We start from the raw sequence: 13,597 nt of genomic DNA, 5'->3' as shown, positions 1-13,597 counted from the left end.
CACGGCTAACCTGGTGGCTGAACTTTGTGACTTTGTCCTTACCCATAACTATTTCACATTTGGGGACAATGTATACCTTCAGATCAGCGGCACTGCTATGGGTACCCGCATGGCCCCACAGTATGCCAACATTTTTATGGCTGATTTAGAACAACGCTTCCTCAGCTCTCGTCCCCTAAAGCCCCTACTCTACTTGCGCTATATTGATGACATCTTCATCATCTGGACCCATGGAAAAGAAGCCCTTGAGGAATTCCACCATGATTTCAACAATTTCCATCCCACCACCAACCTCAGCCTGGTCCAGTCCACACAAGAGATCCACTTCCTGGACACTACAGTGCTAATAAACAATGGCCACATAAACACCACCCTATACCGTAAACCTACTGACCGCTATTCCTACCTGCATGCCTCCAGCTTTCACCCTGACCACACCACACGATCCATCGTCTACAGCCAAGCTCTGCGATACAACCGCATTTGCTCCAACCCCTCAGACAGAGACAAACACCTACAAGATCTCTGTCAAGCTTTCTTACAACTACAATACCCACCTGCAGAAGTAAAGAAACAGATTGATAGAGCCAGAAGAGTTCCCAGAAGTTACCTACTACAGGACAGGCCTAACAAAGAAAATAACAGAACGCCACTAGCCGTCACCTTCAGCCCCCAACTAAAACCCCTCCAACGCATTATTAAGGATCTACAACCTATCCTAAAGGATGACCCAACACTCTCACAAGTCTTGGGAGACAGGCCAGTCCTTGCCTACAGACAGCCCCGCAACCTGAAGCAAATACTCACCAACAACCACATACCACACAACAGAACCACTAACCCAGGAACTTATCCTTGCAACAAAGCCCGTTGCCAATTGTGCCCACATATCTATTCAGGGGACACCATCACAGGGCCTAATAACATCAGCCACACTATCAGAGGCTCGTTCACCTGCACATCCACCAATGTGATCTATGCCATCATGTGCCAGCAATGCCCCTCTGCCATGTACATTGGTCAAACTGGACAGTCTCTACGTAAAAGAATAAATGGACACAAATCAGATGTCAAGAATTATAACATTCATAAACCAGTCGGAGAACACTTCAATCTCTCTGGTCACGCAATCACAGACATGAAGGTCGCTATCTTAAAACAAAAAAACTTCAAATCCAGACTCCAGCGAGAAACTGCTGAATTGGAATTCATTTGCAAATTGGATACTATTAATTTAGGCTTAAATAGAGACTGGGAGTGGCTAAGTCATTATGCAAGGTAGCCTGTTTCCTCTTGTTTTTTCCTACCCCCCCCCCCCCAGATGTTCTGGTTTAACTTGGATTTAAACCTGGAGAATGGTCAGTTTAGATGAGCTATTACCAGCAGGAGAGTGAGTTTGTGTGTGTATGGGGGTGGGGGGGATGTGAGAAAACCTTGATCTATGCAGGAAATAGCCCGACTTGATTATGTAAAGAGTTGTCACTTTGGATGGGCTAGCACCAGCAGGAGAGTGAATTTGTGTGGGGGGGTGGAGGGTGAGAAAACCTGGATTTGTGCTGGAAATGGCCCACCTGTTGATCACTTTAGATAAGCTATTACCAGCAGGACAGTGGGGTGGGAGGAGGTATTGTTTCATGATTTCTGTGTGTATATAAAGTCTGCTGCAGTTTCCACGGTAAACATCTGATGAAGTGAGCTGTAGCTCACGAAAGCTCATGCTCAAATAAATTGGTTAGTCTCTAAGGTGCCACAAGTACTCCTTTTCTTTTTGCGAATACAGACTAACACGGCTGTTCCTCTGAAACCTGTCAATAACTTTATTGACACTTGAGGTAGGGCGGACAGTGGGGGGAGGGGCGTTGCACGGCTGTTTGGATGGGGTGAAGGCAGGGGGTCCAGGGGGCCCGGTGGTGAGGCTAAGGGCGGGGCACCAGGCCTGCGGGACGCCTGGGTTCCAGTCCCTGCCCCAGGGGCCGCATGGTCCAGCCGTGAGAGCAGGGGGGATGGAGCCAGGACTCCTGGGTTCTCCTCCCTGCTCCAGGGGCAGCCTGATGCCACGCTGAGGCTGGGGCCGGGATCTCAAACTCAACTCCCCACGAGGCCTCGTACCTCGCCCACGGGCCGCACCCCTGACGCCTTGCCATACGGCACCAGAGTGCCGTCAAAAATGAAAAAAATGGAGAGTAACACAGCGCGCTATTAGAAGTCAACGCTCGTAGCCACTTTTTAAAACCTGCAGTGCGAAGAGGGGTTTTAGTGAAATATAAACACTCAGTTATGCACCTCACTCAAAACGACAAAACACGCATTTACTTTTAGCAGAAGGAACGAGGCGTACTCGTGACACCTTAGAGGCTAACGAATTTATTTGGGCAGAAGCGTCGGTGGGCTACAGCTCACTTCGTCTTTCAGAATTACTTCGGTTAAAGCCCCGCCCCTCTGCCCCTGGCCCCGCCCCCACCCCACCCCTTCCATGAGGCCGAGGCCCTGCCCCTGCCCTGCCTCTTCCCACCCCTTCCCCGCCTCCATTCCAACCCCTTCCCCAAAGTCCCCACCCCAACTCTGCCCCCTTCCTGCCCCTATTCCAACCCCTTCCCCAAATCCCCGCCCCGGCCCCGCCTCTTCTCCGCCTCCTCCCCGTCCTTCTTGGGAAGTCCTAAGCACCGCCAAACAGCTGTTTGGGGGCGGGAAGCACTGGGAGGTAGGCAGGGGAGCGGGGACGTGGCTTGCTCGGGGAGGTGGAGGGTGAGGGGAGTTTGGCTACCGATGGAGTCGGCGCCTATGGCGGGCTGCAGGAAATAACTCCGCGGGCCGTATGCAGCCCACGGGCCATGTGTTTGAGACCCCTGGATTAGGGGGTGGAGTCAGGACTCCTGGGTTCTAGTCCCAGCTCTGACATGGACCTGCTGTGAAATCTTGGGCAAATGACTTCCCAGAGCCCTGGTTTTCCATGCATAAAACAGAGCGAAGGTTACAGGGTGAAGAGAGGCTAAATTGGTGTTTATAAAACTGAGCTCATGGCAGGATTGTAGCCTTAGAGATCCTTGGCTAAAAGGAACTAGAGGTGGACAAATAACCAGCATCCTGAATAGCATTAAGATGGTTAGGAGCAGCACTGAGTGGTCTGGGCTGTACGTGTTTCCCGTGCTGGGAGCTGGAAGGCTGCTATGCTGAGACGTGAAAATGGGCCCAGCTTTTTTATTCTTTATGGATTTTTTTTCTGTATCATTGTTCTTTTGAAGGGAAAAGTTTATTATTCTCTTTCACTTGTGACACACAGAAAATTTCACAACTCTCTTATGAGAGACACTTATGTGGTCTTGGAAACAGAATCAGAAAACTCTCCTAGTACTTAACGGAGTCTTACAGACACAAAGAGTTTAGTTTCTTTAGTATTATTTTGCTGAAAGACAGTGACTCTTCTCTTTCCTGCCTCAGTGGCTGATGTCTCTGAACTGCTCTACTCAAGAAGAAAACATGCATCAAGCTGTGATCTTGCAGTGTATCAACCACCGCAAGAAGGGAGGATTCTCCAGCTTGTTCCCATGCATCCAATTTGATTTTGACTATGACAGCTTCCTATTTGAGGAGTCAGATGTGGGAAGAGCAGGCGACAGTCTCAGATTAAACCAAACTATCCCAGATTTTGGAAACCCATCCATGCAGTTTCAGTCCTGACTGATAGCCAGGACTGTGGGTGGCATGAAATGTGCAGGTAGCTGAAGATTTGCTACTCTATCAACTTCTCCCTGCATGTGCTGTTCTCAGTAAGACCTCCAGGCAGTTGCTCCCACTGATACCAGATGGATGGTGCAAGCATCTCAAGCAAGCTGGGGAGGGATAGCTCAGTGGTTTGAGCATTGGCCTGCTAAACCCAAGGTTTTGAGTTCAATCCTTGAGGGGGGCCATTTGGGGATCTGGGGGAAAAAAATTGGGAATTGGCCCTGCTTTGAGCAGGGGGTTGGACTAGATGACCTCCTGAGGTCCCTTCCAACCCTGATATTCTATGATTCTAACCCACACTCTGTGCAGATAAAGGGGTCAGGCCCTCCCTGTGTACAGCAAGATGTTACGTCCAACCAACAGAGTCAGAGTCTCTCAACTTGGCCAGGGAGGGGAATTAAGGAAGATTGAGTGAATGAGGGTGTCCGGATGGGGATAAACATGGTTGAAACAATTAAGGGACAGTTGTTCAGATGGACGGGGAGCCTTGTGACTTCCAGATTCCCGGCTTATTTGAAAAAGCACCCCTTGAGGAAATTGTGCAGATCTTGGCAGCTATATTGAAAGTGTGGTTTTCTATCCAAACACACTCACTGTATACATCTAGTGTGTTGGTTTCCGTGGCCAATCGTTGACCAAAAATAATTACTGAGTAAGTGCAGACTTGCAGAAAAGCATGTTGCAGTAACAAGACTGTGGGACCACAACCTTTGAATTCTCTTTAGTGAGGTCTGTTGGTAAAGCAACAGACTCAGCAGTTAGGAATAAACCTTCTGTGGTAGCTAGATAACTATAAAAGGCTTCACTTTAGTCTCCCTTACTGCTTGACCTTGTCCTGTGTGGTCATTGTCTGCATAAATTCTGTCATATTCATTGCATGTGGAGTTGAGGGGTTGGGGAGAGAGAAAGAAGACACATCATCTTGGCTCTTCATCTCTGCTCTAACCAACATCTTCAGATCTTACTGGGCCCTGTCCTTCTGGGATTTAGCATAGATATAGTTATTTAGCTCCTGTTTGTATCACATGTGGATAGGGGTAAGCTTCTCTCAAATACTTATTGTCTTTTTTACCACCACAAGTCACTTGCAGGCTGCTTAGGCCTTATCTACACAGGGCAGTTGACTGGAATACTATTCTAGAATGAAAGTCACTTTATTCAAGAATAATTAGTGCACTTCCACAGCAGAGTAATTATTGTGGAATTAAAATAACTTTTTATTCTGGAATAGCACATCCACCAAGGGAGCAATGGCAGAATAGCCCATTCCAGTCAAGTTCTCTGTGTAGACAAACCCTGAATACAGACATCTAATCCTGGGTGGGTTGGTTAGTTAGTTTATGCAGCCTCTGGTCATCCCTCCTTTAATATTAGCTACACAGAAACAATTCCTTTTGTCCCTACTAACATACCCTTCTTGAGTGTGAACTTTTTCCCAGCATACTGGGAGGGCTCACCATTTAGCACAGCAGCTGCTTGTCTCTGCCAAATTTAAAGTGGCCATTTTATATCTGGTTGTTGCTGTTGTCTGGGAAGTATCCTTAATGGCTTTTGTATTTTCTTTTATTTCTGAAATGTTGGTAGTTTCTCCTAGAAGACAAGGTAGCAGCAGTGCTTTATCCACCATGTTATTTACCCTGGCTCTGAGCAGGCTTAGATGCTGTAGTTAAAATATCAGCTCCTGGGGCTGGAGCTCTATGTACTGCTCCTAACCTTGCAGCCGTGACTGGGACATTTCTTCAGGGAGAAGGCTGGTAGAAATCCAGCTATCAAGCCTCTCTGGGTAGCTGGGAGCTGCATTTCTAATGTAAAAAACAAACTGAACTTTCCTTTCCCTTTTTAACACAAAAATCATGGGGTTAGAAGGGACCACAAGGGTAATCTAGTCAAACCCCTGCTTAGACTAGTCTAGTCCAGCATTTTTTCAAATGCGGCCACCAGGGGCTTTTCTTGCAGCCAGTCTCCTGGGCTGTGTTTGGGGGGTGGGGAGCGCAAAGCAGTGGCCCCTCTCCCAGGGCCGCCAGCAAGGGTTGGGCCCTGCCCCCTTTCCAGAGTCTCCTTTGGCCGCAGGGCTTTGGGTTCCATCCATGTGGTGGCAGGCTAAAGTTCCAGGCTCCAGCCCCAGGCTCACCACCCCACCATTCTCCCTTGGCCCTGCTGCCTCCCTGATCACCTCCCCATCTTGGGCTTGATTTGTCCCAGGGCTGAGTAAGTCTGCTGTGAAAAGTGATATTAATAAACATACAAATATCATTTTCACAGCAGCAGACTTGCTAGCTAGCAAATCTTTAAAAAAAGCAAAAGAAATGTTGCCGGCACCTAGTGCCAGAGGCGAACAACAGCAGGAGGGGTTCGTTACCTGGTGTTCGTTACCTAATAATTACAACGGGGTGGAAAAGCAGAAAAGTTTATTTGCAGCTGCAAACAAGGTACAGGGAGAATAGAATTTCAAATCCTGCACATCAGAGCAGGTTATTACACATTTTTATATTTCTTAATGCTACTGCACTACACATTAGCCAATTAAAATTTTACACAAATACTTTGCCTTTCTTATATGGGTTACAACAATATTTATTTTTTGCAACCTTTAACAAGCATTTCTAGCAACTTAAACAATCAGCACATTTTGTCTGGCCTTGTAGCTGTCTTTTCTGTTATCTTTAACTTGGCGTCAGCAAACCTTACACTATAAGTCATTATTTGCTGCTGCAACATTGTTTTAAGAGCAAAAGAGCTTACTTAAGCCAGCCAAGCCTGAATTTTATTAAGGGGGGTTGAGAAGAAGCCCTTAGGCCTTCAGCAGGGAGACCTCCTCGACTCTTATGGCCTTCCATTCCCTCAACTTAACTAGTGGCCATGCCCTGGGGTCTCCTACAATTCCCTTTTTTGAGAATACTCATTTTTATTGCTTGAGTTTTCTTATTTTTATTTACTTACTAGCGGGCTATGCATAAAATTAAAATTTTTTAAACTCTGCAAAATAAGCATTTTTACATAGGACCACATACAGCACAGTAAACATAACATGATTAATACAGGTAAAAAAACTTAAATAATAGGCTAAACAACCCATTTAGCCACGGGGAAAGGCCCCAACCAGAAAATAGAGAGCCTAGCCTATTCTCCCCAGTTTGCTGATGAATGCCTTTTACCAGCTGCTTTAGGCGTTGTAAATTAGCTTCTGCGGATGGCCCTGCATCTGTTCTATTAAAGCAACACATGCCTGCAAACTCCTGGCATAGGTGACCATGGCGTAGAAGCAAATAGTCCACAGCCAGCCTGTTCTATAGCATACCCTGACGTACTTCCCCTAACTCATGTGAGAGTTGGGCCAGGGCAGTTGAGGTTAAGTTAATGGCCTTTGCCACCGTGCAGGCAAGGTGCTTTACTGCGTGATAATTATGAACCACAAGCCCAGGGATACCAACTAAAGAAAAGGCCAGAGCTGCTGCCTCATTTTCTGAGAATAAGGTTACCTCTGACCTACAGGTGGAATCAAGGGGAATAGCATCCCTTTTATGACGGGCAGATAACTGCGGAGGGTATGGAAAAATCAATGGGGCCACGCGACCAAGAGAGCAGGGACCCCCAGAACTATTGGCTGGGACATAGGAATACGCATGTCTGCCACATATAAGGAACCACCCTGCTGGCAATTTCATGTGCCCGTAGGCAAAGGAGATTTTCACACTGTTATTACATTTAAGTTTTTTATTGGTGAGATTTTTCCCAATGTGAGTAGCATTTACAAACCTCATACAAGGGGGGCAAGGGTTGTATTGGCTAGGAAATAAGAAAACATGAAGGCATCTAACTTATACTGGGCAGATCCAAGGGTATATAAATCAGTATAAGTAAATGTTTTATTTATGGTTTTTAACAGGGAATAATGCTGAACCAGGGTTGGGGCTGCACATACACCAATAAAACAAGTCTTCATGATTGCACCCACTGAAAATGTATGTGGCAAACAAAACGACATTGCGTTCACTGCACTCTGGGCCAGTGCCAGCCAGGTATTTATGGGTACAATGCCTGAAACAGCAGTACCAGCTAGGCAAATGGCCAAGAGGGGGAATAAAATATACCCTTTCATCTATTTTCCTGCCTTTCCGGCGGGCTGCCGTTTAAATAGTAATTTTAGTCCAAGATCGTCCGTGGAGGGGGCTGAATGCACGGTCCACCTTTCAGCCGGGGGAGGGGGGGTTGACACCGCTTTCAGCTGGGTATAATGAATTCAATTTTTGTGTCCCTTGACCTTTGCTGCCGTGTGGGAGACCAGCAGGATGGTATAGGGTCCCTTCCACTTTTCCTGGAGGGACTCGTTTTTTCAGGTACGTACAAGCACTGAATCACCAGGCTGCAGGGAGTGTATGGGCGAGTCCAAGGGTAGAGGCTGGGAATCCTTAGTATACCTGTGAAGAGACAAAAGAACAGCAGACAGGGAACACATATACTGAGACAGAAACCCATTTCCCAATTTCCACTCTCCCCTTGACACAACCAGTGTACCATTTATAGGCCATGCCCTTTCAAACATAATTTCAAAGGGACTGAGCCCTAATCTACCCTTCGGGAGAGCACGGATGCAGAGCAGAACTAGGGGCAGGGCATCAGGCCACCGTAGGGAGGCCTTCTGGCATACTTTTGAGAGATGTCGCTTAAGGGTTTGATTGGTCTGCTCCACTACCCCCCTGGCTTGCGGTCTTCAGGGTGTATGGAGTTTCCAGGGAATCTGTAAGGTGTCTGAGATGCTTTGGACGATTTTTGACGTGAAGTGTGTTCCATTGTCAGATTCCATCCACTGGGGAAGTCCAAAGTGAGGAATAATCTCCTTAACAAACTTGAGAGCCACTGTTTTGGCAGTGCAATTGCGACATGGAAAGGCTTTTGGCGATTTACTGAATCTATTCACTATAACAAGGAGATACTTGAACACTTGGGTCCAGGGAAACTCAGTAAAGTCTATTTGCCACACCTGTCCGGGGCCTGGAGTGGGTTTCAGGGCCGCTGGTGATACTGGGTGTCCTGGTCGGGGGTTATTCTTTTGACAGACTAGGCATTTCGCCTGTACCTGGGCAGCCAGGGGTCTGAGTCTGGAGGTTATGAAGTACTTTTCCCATTAGTTGGATAAGTGCCTTCCTGCTAGCATGAGTGGTTTGATGTAATTTCTGTAATACTGGCAGAATTAGGCCCTTTGGTAAGAGGACTTTTCCTTCCGGGGAATGAAGCCATTCCTCCTTTTCCTGGAGACCAAGTTTGTCAGCTAGCTGTTTCTCCTCCCCAGAATACTGAGGGGTCGGGAGCTCCCCCACTGATGGGATAAGGGCATGCATATAGGTGTTTTCAGTCTGAGGGAACATCAGGGTGGCAGCATGCTTTGCCTTTCTATCTGCCCTGGCTGGTTACATCTTGATTTTTCCTCTGATGGGCCTTCCAGTGTACCACTGCCACTTTCAAAGGGAGTTGCACTGCCTTTAGAAGCCGGAGAATTTGGGGCCAGTACTTGACTGGGGAGCCTTGGGCTGTCAGCATTCCCCTCTGCTTCCACAGGCCAGCATGAGCATGCAGCACACCAAAAGCATATTTGGAATTAGTGAAAATATTGACCCGTTTTTCTTTGGACAGTTTGAGTGCACGGGTCAGGGCCACTAGCTCAGCCAACTGGGCAGAGGTCCCAGCGGGCACACTTTCAGCTTCCACGGTGTCATTGAGGGTCACAATAGCATAACCCGCCCTTCTTTGCCCATCTATCACCATGCTGCTACCATCAGTGTACCACTCATAATCTGCATTTGGCAGGGGCACATCCTTTAAGTCCGGGTGGCTAGAATATTGGGCATCTATGATCTCCAAACAGTCATGTTCCTGTTTCTCAGTTTCTTGTAAGAGGGTGGCAGGGTTAAGGGATGGACAAGGCTGCAGCGTGACCTCAGGGTTCTCTAAGAGCTTTGCTTGGTATTTTGCCATACACGCTTGTGTGAGCCAGAGGCCGTCCTTAACATCCAGTAAAGCGCGTACCGTGTGTGGTGTAAAAACCTGTATTGTTCCCCCTAGTGTCAGTTTCTCTGCTTCTGCCAGGGTCAGGGCGGTGGCTTCCACTGCCCGCAGGTACACTGGCCAGCCCTTGGCTACTTGGTCTAGTTGTTTAGAAAAATATGCCACCAGACGTTTTCATGCTTCTAGCAGCTGTGTGAGTACTCCCAGGGCCACCCCCTTTCGTTCATGTACATACAACTGAAATGGTTTGGAGAGATCTGGCAGACCTAGAACCGGGGCTTCCTTCAGCTTTTTTTTTAGGATTTTAAATGCCCTATCAGCCTCTGGGGTCCAATGAAAGGGGTCATGGTCTGCTCCTTTTACACAGTCGTACAGGGGTCTAGCCCATAGTTTAAACTCTGGGATTTATATCCTACAGAAGCCTGCCATCCCCAGAAATGCTCTGAGCCGCTTGAGATTACTCGGGATAGGAACTTGGCATATGGCTTCCTTTTTTTCATTTGAAAGCTGGCGTTCCCCCTGCCATATGTAGAACCCGAGGTACTGTACCTGCGGGAGAGCAATCTGAGCCTTACTTTGTGTTACCTGATATCCTTGGAGTCCCACAAAATCCAGGAGACTCACGGTGGCTTTAAGGCAGGAAGTTCAGCCCACAGTGGCAATTAACAGATCATCTACATATTGCGAAAGGAGGGCTTTCTCATTATTCCACTCCTCCAGATCTCTGGCCAGAGCCTGACCGAAGAGGGTGGGGGAATTTTTAAACCCCTGGGCTAACACTGTCCAGCAAAGTTGCTTTTTAACTTTGTTCCGGTCCTCCCATTCGAAGGAGAAAATCTTCTGTGCTGAGGTGTCAACTGGGATGGCAAAACATTTTTTAAATCAAGAACTGAAAAATGGGTATGCTGTCCCCCTATAGAAGCCAATAGGGTATACGGGTTAGGGACAAGAGGGTGCAGAGTCTTAACCCGTTCATTAACTGCCCTAAGGTCTTGTACTGGCCGGTAGGTGCCATCAGGTTTCTGTACAGGTAAAATGGGAGTGTTCCAGGCTGACTGACATTCCTGGAGAATACCGTACATTAGAAATCAATCTATGGTTTCCTGTAACCCCTCTCTGGCTTCCTTTTTGATTGGATATTGCTTTACGTGCACCGGGCCTTTCCCGGGTATGAGCTGGACATGAATGGGGGTTTGGTGAGTAGCTTTTCCTGGGATCCCTGATGCCCACATAAGGGGATACACTTGGACTTTCCACTGGTCCCATTTTGGGGCTTGCATAGCCGAGGGTTTAACTGCAAGGGCCATAATCCATGCATTTTCAGGGGGTAAGGTAAGGGTTATTTCATCTTGAGTAAAATGCAGGGTGGCACCGAGGCGACACAGCAGGTCCCGTCCCAGCAACGGTGTTGGGCATTCAGGGAGGTATACCAGCTTATGGGATATGGTTCTGTTTCCCAAAGCACATTCTGTTGGGGCATACACTAGGTACTTGGTATCTTTGCCTGTGGCTCCTGTCACAGTGAGGGAGTCTGCTACTGGCAACTGAAGGGGTTGATTTACAGCAGTTCGCGCCGCTCCAGAGTCCACTAAAAAAATCTATTTCTTCATTTCCCATCCGCATTTTTACTCAGGGTTCCGGGGGTAGGATGATCCGACTCCCCTGACACCACTATTCCTGTTCTTCTATCGCCATCATAGAGGTACCCCCCCTTTCCGTCTTGTTCAGGCACTCATTCTTCCAGTGTCCCTCTTGCTGACACAGGGCACACTGATTGTGCCCCTGTTGTCTCTCCCGCAGCCTGGACGTCTGCGTCCACGGCCCCTTCCTTCTCGTTCACTTCCCTTCGTGCCTGCCTACACCGCCGCTACCATCAATCTCACTTGCTTCTTCTCCTTCTCCACTTCTCTTAAACTATACACTCGATTTGCTGCTTCTAAAATCTGTGCCATGGTCTTACCCATCAAATCCTCCGTTTTCTGTAGCTTTCTCTTAATGTCAGGGGCTGCCCTGCTTGTAAATACTTCTTTAATAATTGCCTCAGTTTGCGGATCATTAGGATCTGCATTGGTATACTGTTGGATCGTGTCTTGAATGCGCTGTAAAAAGGCTCCAGGGCTTTTCTTTGGGTCCTGCACTACCTCATATGGTTTAGTCCAATTATTCTGTCTGACAGCTGCGTGACGGAGTCCATACAGTAGCAGCTCCTTATAAGAGGTGAGGTGGGTCATAGCCTGATTGTTATTTGGGTCCCACCTAGGATCCTTTATGGGAACCTGATCATCTGGGGTCGGGATATTGTTACGGTCCTGGTCATAATGCCTCTTTGCTTCCTCCCTTGCTTGAGCTATGACCTGTTCTCGTTCAACCTCAGTCAATAATGTTTGCAGAAGGACATTACAATCATCCCAGTCTGGCTTGTAGCTACTAAGACATCCCTTAAAAACCGATACAAACTTGCTTGGGTTGATAGAAAATTCTCCAGCCTGTGCTTTGAAAGCGGCCAGATCCATAGGATTAAAAGGTGCATGAGTATAGACCTGCATGGTAAGGGCTGGCCTACCCTCAGCTGCATTCCGAGCAATTTTAGTCTCGGTAAGTAACCTATATTTCAGCAGATGGAGCTCGAACCTCACTGTGAGCTTCACTAGGAATCTTACTCTGAGCCTCGCTCTGTGTGGGTGTAGGGGCCGAAGGAGACTCGCTCTGTGTGGGTGTAGGGGCCGAAGGAGACACCGGATCTGCCATTACATTTGGGGTGGGGGTCCGGGGACTGACATTAATTGCTACCGGGCCAATCGGGGTTAAATTACAGCGTTGTAAAATATCAGTACGAGACCACAAGGTCATAAACAAGCATACAAATGCTCATTCCACTTCCCCGTTCGCTGACAGAACAGGAGTAACTGGAGGATTGTATTATGATTTAGTGATCCTCCGGGAGGCCACTGTTCCTGGTCCTCTAATTGGTACTGAGGCCAGTCAACTGTACAAAATCGCTTCAATTTACCCTTAGTCATTGGATCTGATCCAAATACCTTCCAATTTACTAAAATACACTCTAGGGGCGTGCACAGTACCCTACCTTCCGTGCTCTGTTCCTGTCCCATACCTACAGGGTAACTCTGGGCATCCCCAGGTTTCAACAGAGCATATAATCCGGATTTTAAAAGGTTCCTACCTTATTTAAGGGACCGGTTCCCCACTGTCGCCCGCAGCTGCTCCTCCCCTATATCCAAGGGACCGGTTCCTCACCGTTGCCCACAGCTGCTTCTCCACTATATGAGTGCGTTGCACGGTTATGCCCTCTGGGGTCGATCAAATCGCATCTCCTCCGAGGCCCCCGATAAACTCACCGGTGCATGCTGGGCGTCGGTTGTCGCTGCAATCCTCGACCTCCAGGAGGGATCCAGGCAAGGCTAAATAGCAGCCTCGTCGCCCCACGTTGGGACGCCAAAAGCTGTTGCCGGCACCCAGTGCCAGAGGCGAACAACAGCAGGGGGGGTTTGTTACCCGGTGTGCGTTACTTAATAATCACAACAGGGTGGAGAAGCAGAAAAGTTTATTTGCAGCTGCAAACAAGGTACAGGGAGAATAGAATCTCAAATCCTGCACATCAGAGCAGGTTATTACACACACTTTTATATTTCTTAATGCTACTGCACTACACATTAGCCAATTAAAATTTTACACAAATACTCTGCCTTCCTTATATGGGTTACAAAAATATTTATTTTCTGCAACCTTTAACAAGCATTTCTAGCAACTTAAACAACCAGCGCATTCTGTCTGGCCTTGTAGCTGTCTTTTCTGTTATCTTTAACTTGGCGTCAGCAAACCTTACACTATAAGTCATTATTTGCGGCTGCAA

Source organism: Lepidochelys kempii, chromosome 3, assembly GCF_965140265.1.
Source record: "Lepidochelys kempii isolate rLepKem1 chromosome 3, rLepKem1.hap2, whole genome shotgun sequence".
Classification (NCBI taxonomy): Eukaryota; Metazoa; Chordata; order Testudines; family Cheloniidae; genus Lepidochelys; species Lepidochelys kempii.
This window is presented reverse-complemented; position numbering follows the sequence as displayed.